The sequence below is a fragment of the Pinus tabuliformis genome, chromosome 1_2 (genome assembly GCF_031772625.1).
Source record: "Pinus tabuliformis cultivar Carrire ecotype Pingquan chromosome 1_2, CPIR1, whole genome shotgun sequence".
Classification (NCBI taxonomy): domain Eukaryota; kingdom Viridiplantae; phylum Streptophyta; class Pinopsida; order Pinales; family Pinaceae; genus Pinus; species Pinus tabuliformis.
The window spans coordinates 716,022,151-716,036,993 of NC_142298.1; positions in this window are offsets into that span (position 1 = coordinate 716,022,151).

Consider the following 14,843-nt stretch of genomic DNA (forward strand, 5'->3'; position numbering starts at 1 on the left):
ACTTGATGTACTCACGGGCATAATAGAAAGAATGATACAATATGTAATCCTCTGCCATAGACCCCTCGGGTTTTTCCCTTTTTCGAACAAAAACTTTCAGTTTCTTCATGTTCCTCTCTAAGAATAACATCCAATGACAAGAAACCATCCCAACTAATTCAACCTCATCTACTAGGTGAAGTAGAAGATGAACCTGCAAGTCTGTGAAAATCATCGGCAGTTCCTTCTTAAACATACAAAGAATCTCAACTATATTTTCATGCCATTGTGGAATCCTAGCCATATGAATTTCCTTTGATGTGATCCACTGTACAAATACATATAATTGATATATTGTACGTTGTCGGTCTTGGGGGAATTCATGGTTCACATGTCCATGCACGAGCAGAGGATAATGACACTGTAAAGTAAACACATACAAAAATTAATTATAGTTTATCCCATGGCATAAAAATAATAACAAATAATAAAATCATGTTTTTGACATACATACTTTTAAAAGGTTCAAATGGTCATGTGATTTGAACCCCGACAAATGGTCTTCCACAGTGAAGCAGTGTCATAGTGAACAACCATATAAAGAATCCACCCTCACACCCATTATAATTTCCTTTGCCAAAGAAATATCATCTTTCTTTAAAATCCATGGGATATTGCCTTCTTTGAAAGACAAAGAGGGACCAGGATCTCCTCTACTTTCTTGTCTTGGCCAATGTTTTATTTTTATTTTTTGAAGAAATAAGATCTATCCTAACAACCAATGTGTCACTTTCTTTCGATGATATGTGCCTCCATAAATAAGATGAAACATTTTTAAATATATGTCTGGGATCTAGTAAATGGGAAATATTAAGATGCTCCCAATATGGGAGCTCATAAAAGATAGATTTCCTTTTCATCCCAATTGCTGGCGAGAAAAACTTCCCTAAGGCAAGGTTTAATGAAATCAACAGATTGAAGGCAGCGTATCAACAAGAAGAATACGTTCAAGCAAGCAAACTATATAAACTAACAACGTCGGGTTTGAGAGAAGTACTTGTAGGTCCTACATTTGATGTCGATACCATAGGGTCCAAAGCCTCTGCTTCCTCCAAAACAATCAAACCTGCAAGATAGTTCAGAGAAGAATATACATATAAAGTAGTTCAAAGTGCGTTCATAATAAACATGTTAGATCATCTAGAATAAAAATATAAATCATGACATATTACACATGAATCATAAAAAACATGAGATCATAACATATCAGGAACAAGACAAAGCTTCTTTATTGATATCAACAATAGTAGTGAATAGATACAAATTTATCCAACCATAGCACCAACAAAACCTTCCTCTAGATCCGTCCAACCCAAGCCTCAAATATCACATCTCAAGCATGTGCAATAGGATGACATATAATGAAGGATGAGCATCTATGCAAGGAAACAAGGGTTTCCCATGACTGGGAGTGTAGGAGGCATAGGGAAAATCAAACTTGATTTAGGGACCGAAAAGACTATAATGTCGATATCCTATCCCTTTCTCTGATTAGGTCCTCCTATGAGGTGTATAGATACCACTAGAAATTAGTTGATTCAGTTAGACCACATGATCTTGTAGGTGGGCTTTCCGTGAAACCCGTAAACCCTTCCCGAAAAATAGGATATATTTTTATTTTTTCATATTTTAAATCATATACACGGGTTCTATATTATGGTACCCGCGTGTGTAAGCACTTTTGAAAGGGAAAAGTCGCGTATGGAATTTAAAATATTGTTGTTTTTAATAAATGATAAAGTTTGTATGGGAAAGGGCTACCCAAGTCCATACCAGAACATTAGAACTACAAGAGCGTTGAATGATGCTATAACACCAATAGGAAATTCTCAACATAGGTGTCGAAGAATTTTGGATCACTAAACATAGACTCCCTATTTGGATCGAACATTTTTGTAATCTCCTTCTCCTTCTCTCTCACATATGGTATAAGTCATTCAGTTGGTGTCATTATTGCAAGACATTAGATTCTCTTTGGTTCACCATTGAAAGTAGATGTTTCTTTTCTGTAAGGGTGTTCTTCTGGGAGGAATACCATGGAGGAATCATACACTAACTTTTGTAGATGGTTGGAGACTTCGTACTCCATCCTTGAATTTTTTGAGCCATGTATTCTCTATATGCTTCATGGCTATTGAATCTGTTGGGATTTGCATAACTCCAGACTCACTTCCGTGTGAGGAATGCCATCCCTGAAACATAGTTAATTCTTTTCAACAAAAGAACCTTTGAATCCTTAGGATTATAAGCATGTTCCTCAATATCTTATCAGGAAGACCATGTGTTTTACCCTAAATTTTTATTTATGGTACCTATCATGCCCACATTTTGGGCATATCTCTTTGTCTACATATTCTCCTCTATATAAGATACAATTAATCGGACATGCATGATATGATATGTACTTAACACCCAAAATTTTCAATAACTGCTTTGCCTCTTCGTAGCTATCGAGAAATACGTTATCACTTGGAAGATCCTTATCTTTGAAGAACCTGAAGTTGGTGAGAAATATAAATGTACAATTTCAATATTTAATGTTCACAAAATCAACCATTTTTAATGTTGATTGTGTGACAAGATTTTTAAAAATATAGGGGACTTTATCATGGTCAATTACCTCAATATTGTTGAGAAACATGAATTAGGCATGGAATTTTTTTCTTTCAAAGTGTACAGTAACATTGTTGTCTCCAACTGGGTAGAATTTGACTGAACCCTAAGTCCAAAGAGAGGGGTGGTGGAAGCATACTTTGGGTTTTCGAAAAAAGTTAACAGTGATATGAGCATCATCATCATTCCGGAATAAATCTAACAAAATTATCTCCATGGAAGTCATATCCCATAAGTAATCATCTATACCAACCTCTATTTGATTGCCTCCATTTCCAACTTGTGATGAAGTATTACTATTGTTGTATTCATTCCTAAATGGTGAATCTGGATGCAGTGGGAATTAATTAGGTGGTTGATTCAATCATTCTTGGTACGTTTCCTCTTTAATTTTTTCTCTTAATGCAACCTTCTCTCAATTTGACATTGTAGTGGGGTACACCGGAAGATGGTAGGTGGGCTGCTCATCATCACTAGAATCCTAATTTCAAAAAATATTGAACATTAGTACATCAATGATATTAGTAAGCACAATGCAACTGATTTGTTGAAATTACATTCTACCAAATAATTATTACCATTACTAACCCAAGATTGTGGCAGGAAGATGGCCTATTACAATTGGGAGGGTAAACCAGCTGCCCATTTTCATCTACCAATTTATTGCGTTATGTTGCTCTTGATAAGAGCTTCGACGTTTTTGAACTAGTGGAATATTTTATGCATCTAAACTCGATTGTGAATTAGGATCCTGCAATTTTGGATACATTTTTATTCAAATTGACATGGATAATAATAAAAAAAAATCAATTAGATAATTGAAATATAAATAAAGTCTGAATAAAAAGGGAGAACTCCGCGAAGGACTTTGAATAATATGGAGCGAGATAGAATTTAAAGAACTAGCTATTTGATATTATGAGATTTTCTCCCTGCATTTGAGAAAAATCAATAATAAATTTGTGTACATATGTAAAATTAATTTCAAGAACCATAACACAATATGAATTTCAATATAGTTTTCAAACCATTTTTTAAGAATAAGGTGACTTTAAGCAAAAGATGTGTGCATGGTAAAAAATTTACTATTCATTTTACTAATAAAAAAATTCACTATCTATGTTCCTATTTGGATTTAATTAAAATTCAAATAATAATAATAATAAATAAATAAATACTTACCTTAAACCCTTACTTCTTCTTGCTTATGTGTCTACAAAATTTCACCTTAGGGTTTAACTCACTCTACCACTTCATAATTAGGGTTTATCCTGTTCAGAAATTCTTCGGCAAAATCACATAACAAATCTTTAGTCGACGCGTTTCGAACCAACCAGTGTGGTTCATCGTCAGGACAAGTTGAAGGACCAATCCGGCTTAGCTTGATTAAATAGAGCGTGCAGAGACTCCAACGGCTAATTTTGACCTAATGATCAAAGTCAAATTACTAATATTCCTGATATAATAAATTCTTATTATTCCTAGAAATTAGCTAAATCAGGTAAATAATGTATTCATATATAATTTATTTTTATTAAAAATGAATTCATATAATATTCATATAACCCATATTTATTATTCAAATGTAATGGTCAAATTAATAAATCATCTTTATTAAATAATCCTTATTTATTATTATTCCAACATTATTAAATATAAACAAATAGTCCTAAATAACTATAATTTTTAGAATTTCGTTTCATTACGTAATTTTATATTTATTCAATAATTATTCCAATCTAATGGTCCATTATATTATTTTATTTATATTGAAAATAAGTTATAATTGATAATTTATATTTATTAAATAATCTATATAAATTTAATAATTTATAATTCCAATGTTATTAAAGCAAATAAATAGTATTCTTGTAAATATAATAAATTAAAGTACATGATTATTAATAAATGTATATCTCTAACTACTACTATTGGTATATGATATCTTATTTACCATTTAAACCTAATGGTCCATTGGTAAAATTAGGCCTCCTCTCATAATCAAATTAATAATTTGTTATAAGATTATTAACTATGTTATTAGGTAAATATATTAATGCTCATAAGGATTAAAAGGGAGATATATAAGACAATAGTTAAAGGGAATTTCATTAGTATAATTAGATATGAATGTATAAATGATTGAAATTAAGGAAACAAAAATCTAATCTATTTATAATATACCTAATAGTATCATAAACGGAATAAGGATAATACAATAATTAGCCCTAAATTTAATATCCCCTATAATACTAGGACTCAACCGAAGAATATAATAGGAAGAAAGGAATAACGGGGAGAAAACCCGGGAAGAAAGGAGGGACCAACCGCCAAACAACAAAACTTAGGGAGAGGGAGGACAGAAACCCCACGACAAACGAAAGGGGAATGAGGAGGCTAGGAGGACAAGGCTGGGACCCAGCAACTGCTAATCTTCCAGCCATCATCCCTATTAAGATTGGTCGGCCTCTTCTCAATCTCAAGGGCCTCTCTAAATTTGCGATGGTGAAACTGCACAACCTTGGCAATGACTTGAGCCTCTTCTATACATATATGATGCATAGGGTTTATCCTTTTAAGCATTTTAGATTTAATGGGTTTGTGTTACTATATATAAGGCATTTGACACGTAAAGCAGGGGGGCAACTTATTGAATCAGATCCAAACCTTGTCGACCATGTTTGTTTTTTCTAAATGGTTTCTGTTTATTGGTGTGCCTTGTATAATATAATGAAATGGTGTGCCTCTAACAAATATCATCGTTAAATCCAAAAAACTTGTGTTTAATTTTTATATTTTCGTTTTTTATTGTGATGGTGATGCTTTTATCGTTACATATCACACTGTCATAATTTAAAGTTATCTAAAAAATTAATGTTCGTTTTCGGTGCTCAACGATTAAACGTGTCAGTGTGTTTACTAAATTAAATGTGTCGTTGTGTTTACTAAATTAAACGCATTGGTGCGTTTATGCACAAAATCACATCGGTTACCAAACCTCTTTTTGGTTGAAAAATGTGATTTATTTATAAAACATATTTAATGAATTATGTATTGAATGGTACAGGTTGTATATTGATAAAAAAAAATGTCTAAGAAGAGGTCAAATAATAAAAATACCGATTGGCACAACGATAGCGCATCCAAAAAGCAGAAAATGCAAGTTATTTGCAAATTCTTTATAAAATTAATATGTTTGAACTATATGTAATTTTAACTAATATGTATTGGTTAGTGTGTGTCATGTATGTTGAAGCATCTAGGGAAATTAGACTTAATGAGATTCTTCTAGTCATGATAACTATTTATGAGGTGTTTTAAACTTTTCTTCTTATTCCAATCTTCACTTGTTATTATTAGAGTGTGTCTTCTTTTAGTTCATCAAATACCTACCAAAAGAAAGAGACAAGAACACAAGGTGTTGGCTTTCTTCCAGGGCTAAAACCTCTCCCTCTTGGAGATGAAAACCCACACAAAATTCTTCTTATAGAGATTCCAATGGATGAATACTAATACCATGATGACCTTGACCTATTATGCCACTCCAAGACCAAGACACCAATCCTCTTCTTTGTCACTGCTGAAATCATCATCATTGCTCCACCATTGAGGTCATCATGACAACACCACAAAGATCTTCATTACTGCTACACCATGACTGCACCTTCATTGAGATCTCCATTCTGAGGTATATATATGATAACTGTAATGAGGTCTTCATCATGATTGAAACTATGCCAAGGTCGTGACTATGTTTAGGATATATGCCACATCGAGATCCTCCTCATGAGACTGTAACTAACTATGAGATCACATGGATCCTCCACATCACACATGACTGTGTTAGGTATGTCGAGACAAATATCATGATGTCCATATGAGAAACATAGGATTGTTGTCCTTATCTAAGATTCTGAGCCACTTCATTAATCCAAAATACTGTCCCACTGCACTTTATCTGAGATGCATGCTCCTCTGTACCTTGTCTGAGATTTCAGAGCTCTTATACCTTCATTTAAAAACTCAGAGACATCTGATATTCTTATTTCCCGTGGTGACCTTAGCGGGGTATTTATAGTTGTTACATTTCTATAAATAAGCCTAATTTAACCAACGAAGAGATGTGTCATTTATGCAAGCTGACATGACTATCTTTTAATTCATTTTCAAGTTGACGTGATGAAGAGGATTGTGCTTGTCATTTGGAGGGCTCCTTCCAAGTATAACATGACTTTATAAATATTACAATGACTCTGATTCATTATGAAAAATCCTAAAGACATCAAGAATAAGTCTTTAACCTATGAATAACACCTTTTTCTCATGAAACCCATGATGCAAGGAATACAATAAATATATTTTATTCTCTTTATTACATTATTTACATCAATCATAATTACATGTCATTATGAAGACCAAACTTAGTTACACTCCCTTTGAACTAGGGAGGTATTCATAATCATACTTGGTCATTCTCAACCTGAAGAATTTCTCATAAGAAGAATCAAACTGGTAACCCATTTGTATAGCATCATAGTAACCAAAATTGTTTCCACAACAAGGCCTTGACTAACAACTCTATCTCTCAATAGATCAGAGCACAATGTTGGTGAGACCAACGACTATAGACACCTTCATCATTGTCTCTCAAGGTACATACCCACCCCAGTGTTCACTGAGTATGGCCTTCTAGGAATATTCTTATCTTGGGTTCCCAGCCCTCAAAGAATATCGGTCCTCTTGCCTACTCTTGTCTTGGATTCTCTACACATCCTCAAAGAGAATCATATGCAAAATGATTACCCAACACTCCTATTCTTTCTTCCTAGGTGAAGACAATAATTTTGTGTCTATCTCTCCCTCTTAACTAGGGAGGATATGCCCATTCCTATAAAGGAATGTACCCAAGTTCCCTCTGACCAGGAACTTGCCCAAGCTCCCTCTCAATTAGGGACTTGTCAAAGCTCCCTCTTAACTAGGGACTATATTTTTCATCAGTAACCTCTTCTTCGTGGTTCCTTCAGCTGCTTGATCAATATCCTTGATGTCATGAAATTCGGTCGAGCTTCTTCCTTGTAGGGAATTCACCATCGATCACTTTCCTTCTTGGTTCGTCATGTCATTCCTTTCTTCATGGAAAGTGGCCTTCTTGATACATATCTGGAACCTTCTTCATATGGCTACTTCTTCCTTATCATGTTTCTTTTAGGAATTTCCATCCTCCACATGAATGATAGTTGTACTTGTACTTACAACTCTTGTGCCAGTAGCCCTGCATGACCTCATTCATATATTATTCAAGAAATCAAAACATAATATTAAATCAAATTTTACCTTTCGAGATGGCTCTTCATCATGACATCTTTTCTGTAGGTATCAAAACCCCACATACATGTTGACACATCTCCGAAATATATCCATAGTCAAGGGTCTCCATATTTTTCTTCCATCAGAGTCTTCATATCTTTCTGAGATATTTCCTAATCAAATATTCTTGGTCTTTTGGATGTTGATCGCCTTCATCAGGGTTGCATATCTCACAATCTCTTCCTTCCTCACACATTCCATTCCCACGAGATTTCAATCAAAGTTTCTTCATTGTGGTCAACCACCTCATACTTCATATGAGGACATATTATGTTGATTTCATCTAGTGCGACTTATGCCTTCCTACATCCTTTCAGAGGAGGAGATATTTTTTCTCTTGATCATGATTATCAAGATAGAAGTAATTATCCATGTTACATGCAACCATATGACATGACATTATAATATTAAGCACAAGCATACATACCTCATTTTACCTTTAGGTCATCTATGCTTCTTCCAACAGCTTCCTTGATTGAAAATATCTTCAATCCCTTGATTTGTTTCATTTCTCATGTCATCATACCATCATCTCATGAATTCCATAAGTTGTATTTCCCAATGAAACACTTGATTCCTCTTTAGATCAGTGAACTCTCCGATGAGGATTCCTTCAGAAATCTTGAGGATCTTGTATATCCCCATTTAGCAGATGTTTCCTTTTGGTATGATGAGCCTTTTCCTAGATGACTTCATCATTTTCTTCAATGTCCAATGAGGTTCCCAAGAGCTATATCCTTCATGTTTGTTTGCCATGGATTTTGTCCTCCATGATTCCCATGGTGATGTCTCGAGCTCTTGTTTCTAATGCTTCCATGATGCCACGATGCATCTTATTATCATGGTCATATTTATAACTTAAGATTTAGGAGCTTATGATAGGACCCTTTTTTTAGGGATACCATCTCAATCATAGTAGATATTTGTTACTCCCTCTTCCCTTTGTCCCTTTCTTCAGCTCCCTCCATCTTTCTGGTGATATGAGCTTTCTTTTTATAATATTTCCATATCATTGTTCTATCTTGTTTGAGGACCCTTTCCTTTCCTTTCTACACATGTTTGAGTCCTTTAACCTTCAACACTTTTTCCATCAACTTGTCTTTGTCTTGTTCATGGACATTTCTTACCTTGCCTATCAGTTAGAACAATGATGATTTTCCTATATTTTGTAGATGATACCTTCTGGATATATCCTACATCCTTTGATACCTTTACTTTTATGTAGATCAGATTTTATGTGACCTTATTCATTGCACATTTAGAGAATGATTTTATCATCTTCATCACTTTGATGTCTCCAATATTGTTATGTGAGGGGATCTTTCATAAGTATCCCTTTCCATAAATTCATAGGAGACCTTTTGATATGTTTAATGACTTTAGTTACTTACAGGACTATGTCTATCCTCCTTCTTCATGCAAGGAATCTTGATGACCCATCAACCTATAGATGTCCTTGAAATTCATGAAGTCATTTAACCAAATTTGATAATGAAAAGATACTTACTTGTCATGTGAAGATGACATATTCTCCTTGATTGCTTTGATCATGGTTGAAGAAGATATATGATGGCTTCTTCTTAAATGATCTTCATTCGAATGAGAAAGCCTTTTCTTAATAGAAAAGGTTTCTCCTTTTGATATGGATGATTTGCTACTTCCTTGGATGATCTTCTTCTTTGATAAGGAAATGATCCTTGCTTGATTATAACCTTGAAGATGACAATGCCTTATTTTGTAGAGTAGGTCAGGATTGCTTCAATCTTTTCCAAGATAATGAGATCTTTATTTTGAGGCCCTTTGAGTTTCATAACTTCGTAGATATCTTGATGAGAGTCTTGGTGGTATTTGAATGATGGTTGTGGAGACACAAGTTCTTGCTGTTGTAGACTACGTGTTGTAGACTTGATCCTTTAATCTTGACAAAAATCTTCAACTTTCTTTGATGCCCTTCTTGAATATTGATCCTTGTATGTCTCTTTTGTTGCCCTTCCTTTGACTTCAACACCTTAGCTCTGATACCATGTTGAAGAATCTAGGACAAATAGAGTTAATGGGATTCTTCTAGTCATGGTAACTTTTTGTGAGGTGTTTTTAACTTTTCTTCTTATTCCAATATTCACTTGTTATTATTAGAGTGTGTCTTCTTTTAGTTCATCAAATAGCTACCAAAATAAAGAGACAAGAACACAAGGTGTTTGCTTTCTGCAAGGGTCAAAACCTCTCCCTCTTGGAGAGGAAAACCTACACAAAATTCTTCTTATAGAGATTCCAATTGACGAATACCAAGACCATGAACCTTGACCTATTATGCCACTCAAAGGCCAAGACACCAATCCTCTTCTTTGTCACTATTGAGATCATCATCATTGCTCCACCATTGAGGTCATCATTACTGCACCACAAAGATCTTCATTACTGCTACACCATGATTGCACCTTCATTAAGATCTTCATCACTGCTGCACCAATGCTACATCTTCACTGAGATCTTTGTTACAACAATGAGATCTCCATTCTGAGGTATATATATGATAGTTGTACTGAGGTCTTCATCATGATTTCAACTATGCCGAGGTCATGACTATGTTTAGGATGTATGCCACATCGAGATCCTCCTTGTGAGATTGTAACTATGTAAATATGATATCACATGGATCCTCCACATCACACATGATTGTGTTAGCTATGTCCATACAGAGATCATGATGTCCATCCTAAAAACATAGGACTATTTTCCTCATCTGAGATTCTGAGCCGCTTCATTCATCTGAAATATTTTCCCACTGCACTTTATCTGAGATGTCTGCTCCTCTAGACCTTGTCCAAGATTTCATAGCTCCTATACCTTCATCCAAGATTCTTGTTTCCTATGGTGACCTCAACGGGGTATTTATAGTTGTGACGTATGTATAAAGAGGCTGACTTGAACCAATGAAGAGATGTGTCATTTATACAAGCTGACATGACTATCTTGTAATTAATTTGCAAGCCGTCGTGATGAAGAGGATTGTGCTTGTCATTTGGAGGGATTCTTCCAAGTATAACATGACTTTATAAATATTACAATGACTCTTATTCATTATGACAAATCCTAAAGACATCAAGAAGAAGTCTTTGACCTATGAATAACACTTCTTGCTCATGAAACCCATGATGCAAGGAATACAATAAATATATTTTGTTCTCTTTGTTACATTATTTACATCGGTCATAATTACATGTCATGATGAAGACCGAACCTAGTTACACTTTCTTCAAAAATCTAGAGCCACAAAATGAGGAAGCTCGATAAGATTCTTTCTAATGTAAGTGCAAAAGAGCATAAAATCATGATGGAAAAATTGCATAAGGATGTATGAGGTGAATGAAGAAATACTATTCAATAGGATTTTTTTTTTTTTTTTTTAATTTTCATTAATAATATACTTAAGAATATTAGATAACATGTTTCAAACAATCTATTAATTCACATATGTTTAATGTTCTACAGGGACCAACAACAAAGGAAAATAATGTCATTCTAAGAAAATAAAAATTATAGAACATGTAAATGATGATGAATTGGTATTTAGCTCATCTGGAGTAGTGTTGGAGGTTAATGAAAGGGGGGAAAACGTTTATAAAACTATGAGGATATAGTGGAATAAATGTATAGATGTACTTTCGATTTACAATATATAAATCAATCCAATGATTCCAAGAACCAAGTTATATTTAAACGACTTGAAGTGTTTCTAGAGCAATGGTCAATGAGACCTATCATACTTTGGCAATAGAAAAAACACACAACAACAACAAAGGTCATTCAAAAAGTGATAGTCCTAATTAAAATGTTGTTCTAGAATTATATGTATATATTACTACAAAACATTCATTTATTAATATCAATTTTGTTATATTTAATTTTCATATATCAATATAAAAATAGTTTATTACCTTTTTAGGAAGACTATGAAAATCCCAAAGGATCAAGAAGCTAATATCTGAAACATGCCAAGAGGAATGTCCAAAAAGGTGTACAAGGAGATGGTCAAAGAAATGTAAATAATTGAATCACATAAGGATCCATCTCGACAACAACGTGCTTCAAATATTTCTAATCATTGAATTTTTCTAATAGGTACATATAAACAAACAATTTGGCATTAAATATTAATTTTAAGTATTTTCTAGCAGAAAATAAAACAAAATGGAACTCATTTAGCACATAAAACAAGACAACAAGGAAGAAAAAGGTTGATATCATAGTTTGTGAGTAATTATTAATATTTCCCTATAACAACTTAAGATTTCAATTTTGTATATTTTAAGTTGTTTTACAACATCCATCCTTGAATGTCTTGAAATAGGTGAAGAGCCATCAGAAGAATTGATTGAAATTGGGTTAAATATGGGTTTTGAGTATATGTTGGCATATCAAAAATTAATTGTGGAATTTATAAGTTTATAAGTTGTTTTACTTCTCTAAGTTTATAATTAATAGAACAAAAAAATCCTTTATATTAGATCTATGATTTATTATGGCGTATAAAATTTGCAAGAAACAAAGTATGGAACTGCGCCAACAAAAGAGATGTTGAAAGAAGGCATGAGATTTGGTTTTGAAAGAATGTGTATAGTTCAAGATTCAATTCTTGCTATGGTACATTGCTTTTCATTTTATATTGATGTATATTATTTATTTCAATTTTCATTATTCTCACCAATGTAGATACACTCATTACACTTTATTTTTATGTTTGTAGATGGAACTTGAAGAAGACAAAAATAATTGATGCAATCAATAAAACATTCGTCCAAATAACCCAAGCCATGGAAGTAACTTGAGCATTGATAGCAGTTCCAACGAAGAATGATGATCTATTTGGATATCAATGCAAGTTGTTGTATTTTTTGAAATAATTGGCTGTGAAAATTAAACATTTTGTTTAATGTAATGGACATAGTTTCCCAATTGAAAGACAAGGGGTTACCAATAACTATCCCATTTTGTATGACAAAGAGCCTCTTATTCATATATAATAAAATACATTTTAATTTATTCTATTGTGTTGTCCAATGTCGTTGTGAAATGTTATGCCATTGATTAGATATATAGATGATTAAACATGATAATAAAGAGATGTGAAATCTGTTGATATAACAAATTAATCCAAACATCATATGAAAATGCACTAATCAAAATTTGATTTATATGAATATTGTTATAAGACATATGTCAATTTTTCGATGAATAATGGATTTTAAAAATCACAATAATTACACTTTCAAAGGTCGATGCTTCTAAAAAAGAGAAAATGGATACCAGAACATCATATATTAATGTGCACTGCTCCAAATATGAGTTTTTTAACAATGATATTTATAATAATAAAAAATGGTATCCTAGTCCGTTCATACATACAAAAACCCAGTGCGTGTGTAAAATCAATACAAACCAGGAAAATATACATTTCATGCACCAATGTGATTTGCCTTTAACGCACTGGTGCAACAAGATTTTTTTGCCTGCCCTGGTGCCTTTTGTGAAAAGTAGAACACTAGGGCTTTTGAAAAACATAAAAACCAAGGGTTATACTTTTCAAGTATTAGTGTTGTTTACATTTAACGTCTCGGTGTATGGTATCATAGATTATAAGACTCGGTGCATTTTTATTATTAAAGCACCAGTGCTTTCATAAAACCAACGCCCCAATGCTCCAAAATATTGTTTCCAACTCTGATGTTATTATTTAAATTAACAACATCAGTTCTTTTATATTAGTAGCGCACTCGTGATTTTATACAACTCATCAACATTGTTACGCATAACAGTATGGTGCGTTGGAGAAGATAAAAGTTGTTAGCGCTCAAATCTGCCTCAGGCTGAGGAAGGCAAAACTCGAGGCAACATCATGCCACGCTCAGCCTCGTAGCTAGCCCTACGAGGACAGGAGAGGGCTCTCTCCGGGTCTATCTCGGCAAAAAGTTTTCAAAGGGGCTGAGATGACCAATAAGGAATACTGATCTTAGGCTAGATATTAAGTGCAGAGGTTTAAAGGTGATTTTTTGGAGTTTTTGTTGAATCAAAGGAAAAAGCAATTTTGGGTGAGGGGATGAGACACAGTTTCTGCAGAGGTCTGCTTGGAGCAAGATAGGCAATTGTTTTGATGCTTTTAAAGTGATGTGGTGAATAGATCAGACAGGTGAGGAGCTAAGGAGAGCAAGCAAGAGCAAGGGTTCTCCTTAAACTGAAGAAAACATGGAAATTAAACAAATTTAAAGGCAGAGCACAGCAAATTTATGGATTCTACCTTAACACTTCATTTGTTCAATTGCAGAAGATGAGAGATGGAAAAATGATACACATAAAAAACTTACAAGTACTGAAAGAAACACACCATCAAGACATAAAGCCACAATAATTCCAAATAGTGCTGCAAATCCCTGGTCTTCCTTTGCCAAAATGCTGAAGTAAAATGTACAATAGAGTCTCAAAGCCTCTTCCCAAAGAGTCCAACCCTGAAAATGACTAAGAAAATATATAATATAGGCAAGCTAACACACTCCCTTGCCTATAGGGGTCGAGCTCATCATCCTAGGAGCTGTTTCAACCAATTCTAAACAAAGCACTACAATCTAGGCAGTCAAAACAACTTGCCTCTATAAGCTAGGAAACCAATCCATTCATTAAATGTTTGCTATTTCATGAATGAATCATCTAGAATAGGTAAATAAGTGTCAAGTCAACATAAAATTACATTAATTACATCAAGGAGGGTGAAAAATCCCATCACAAGTCAAAACTGGTCCAAACTGGGCGAATTCCTGAGCTGGAAGGTG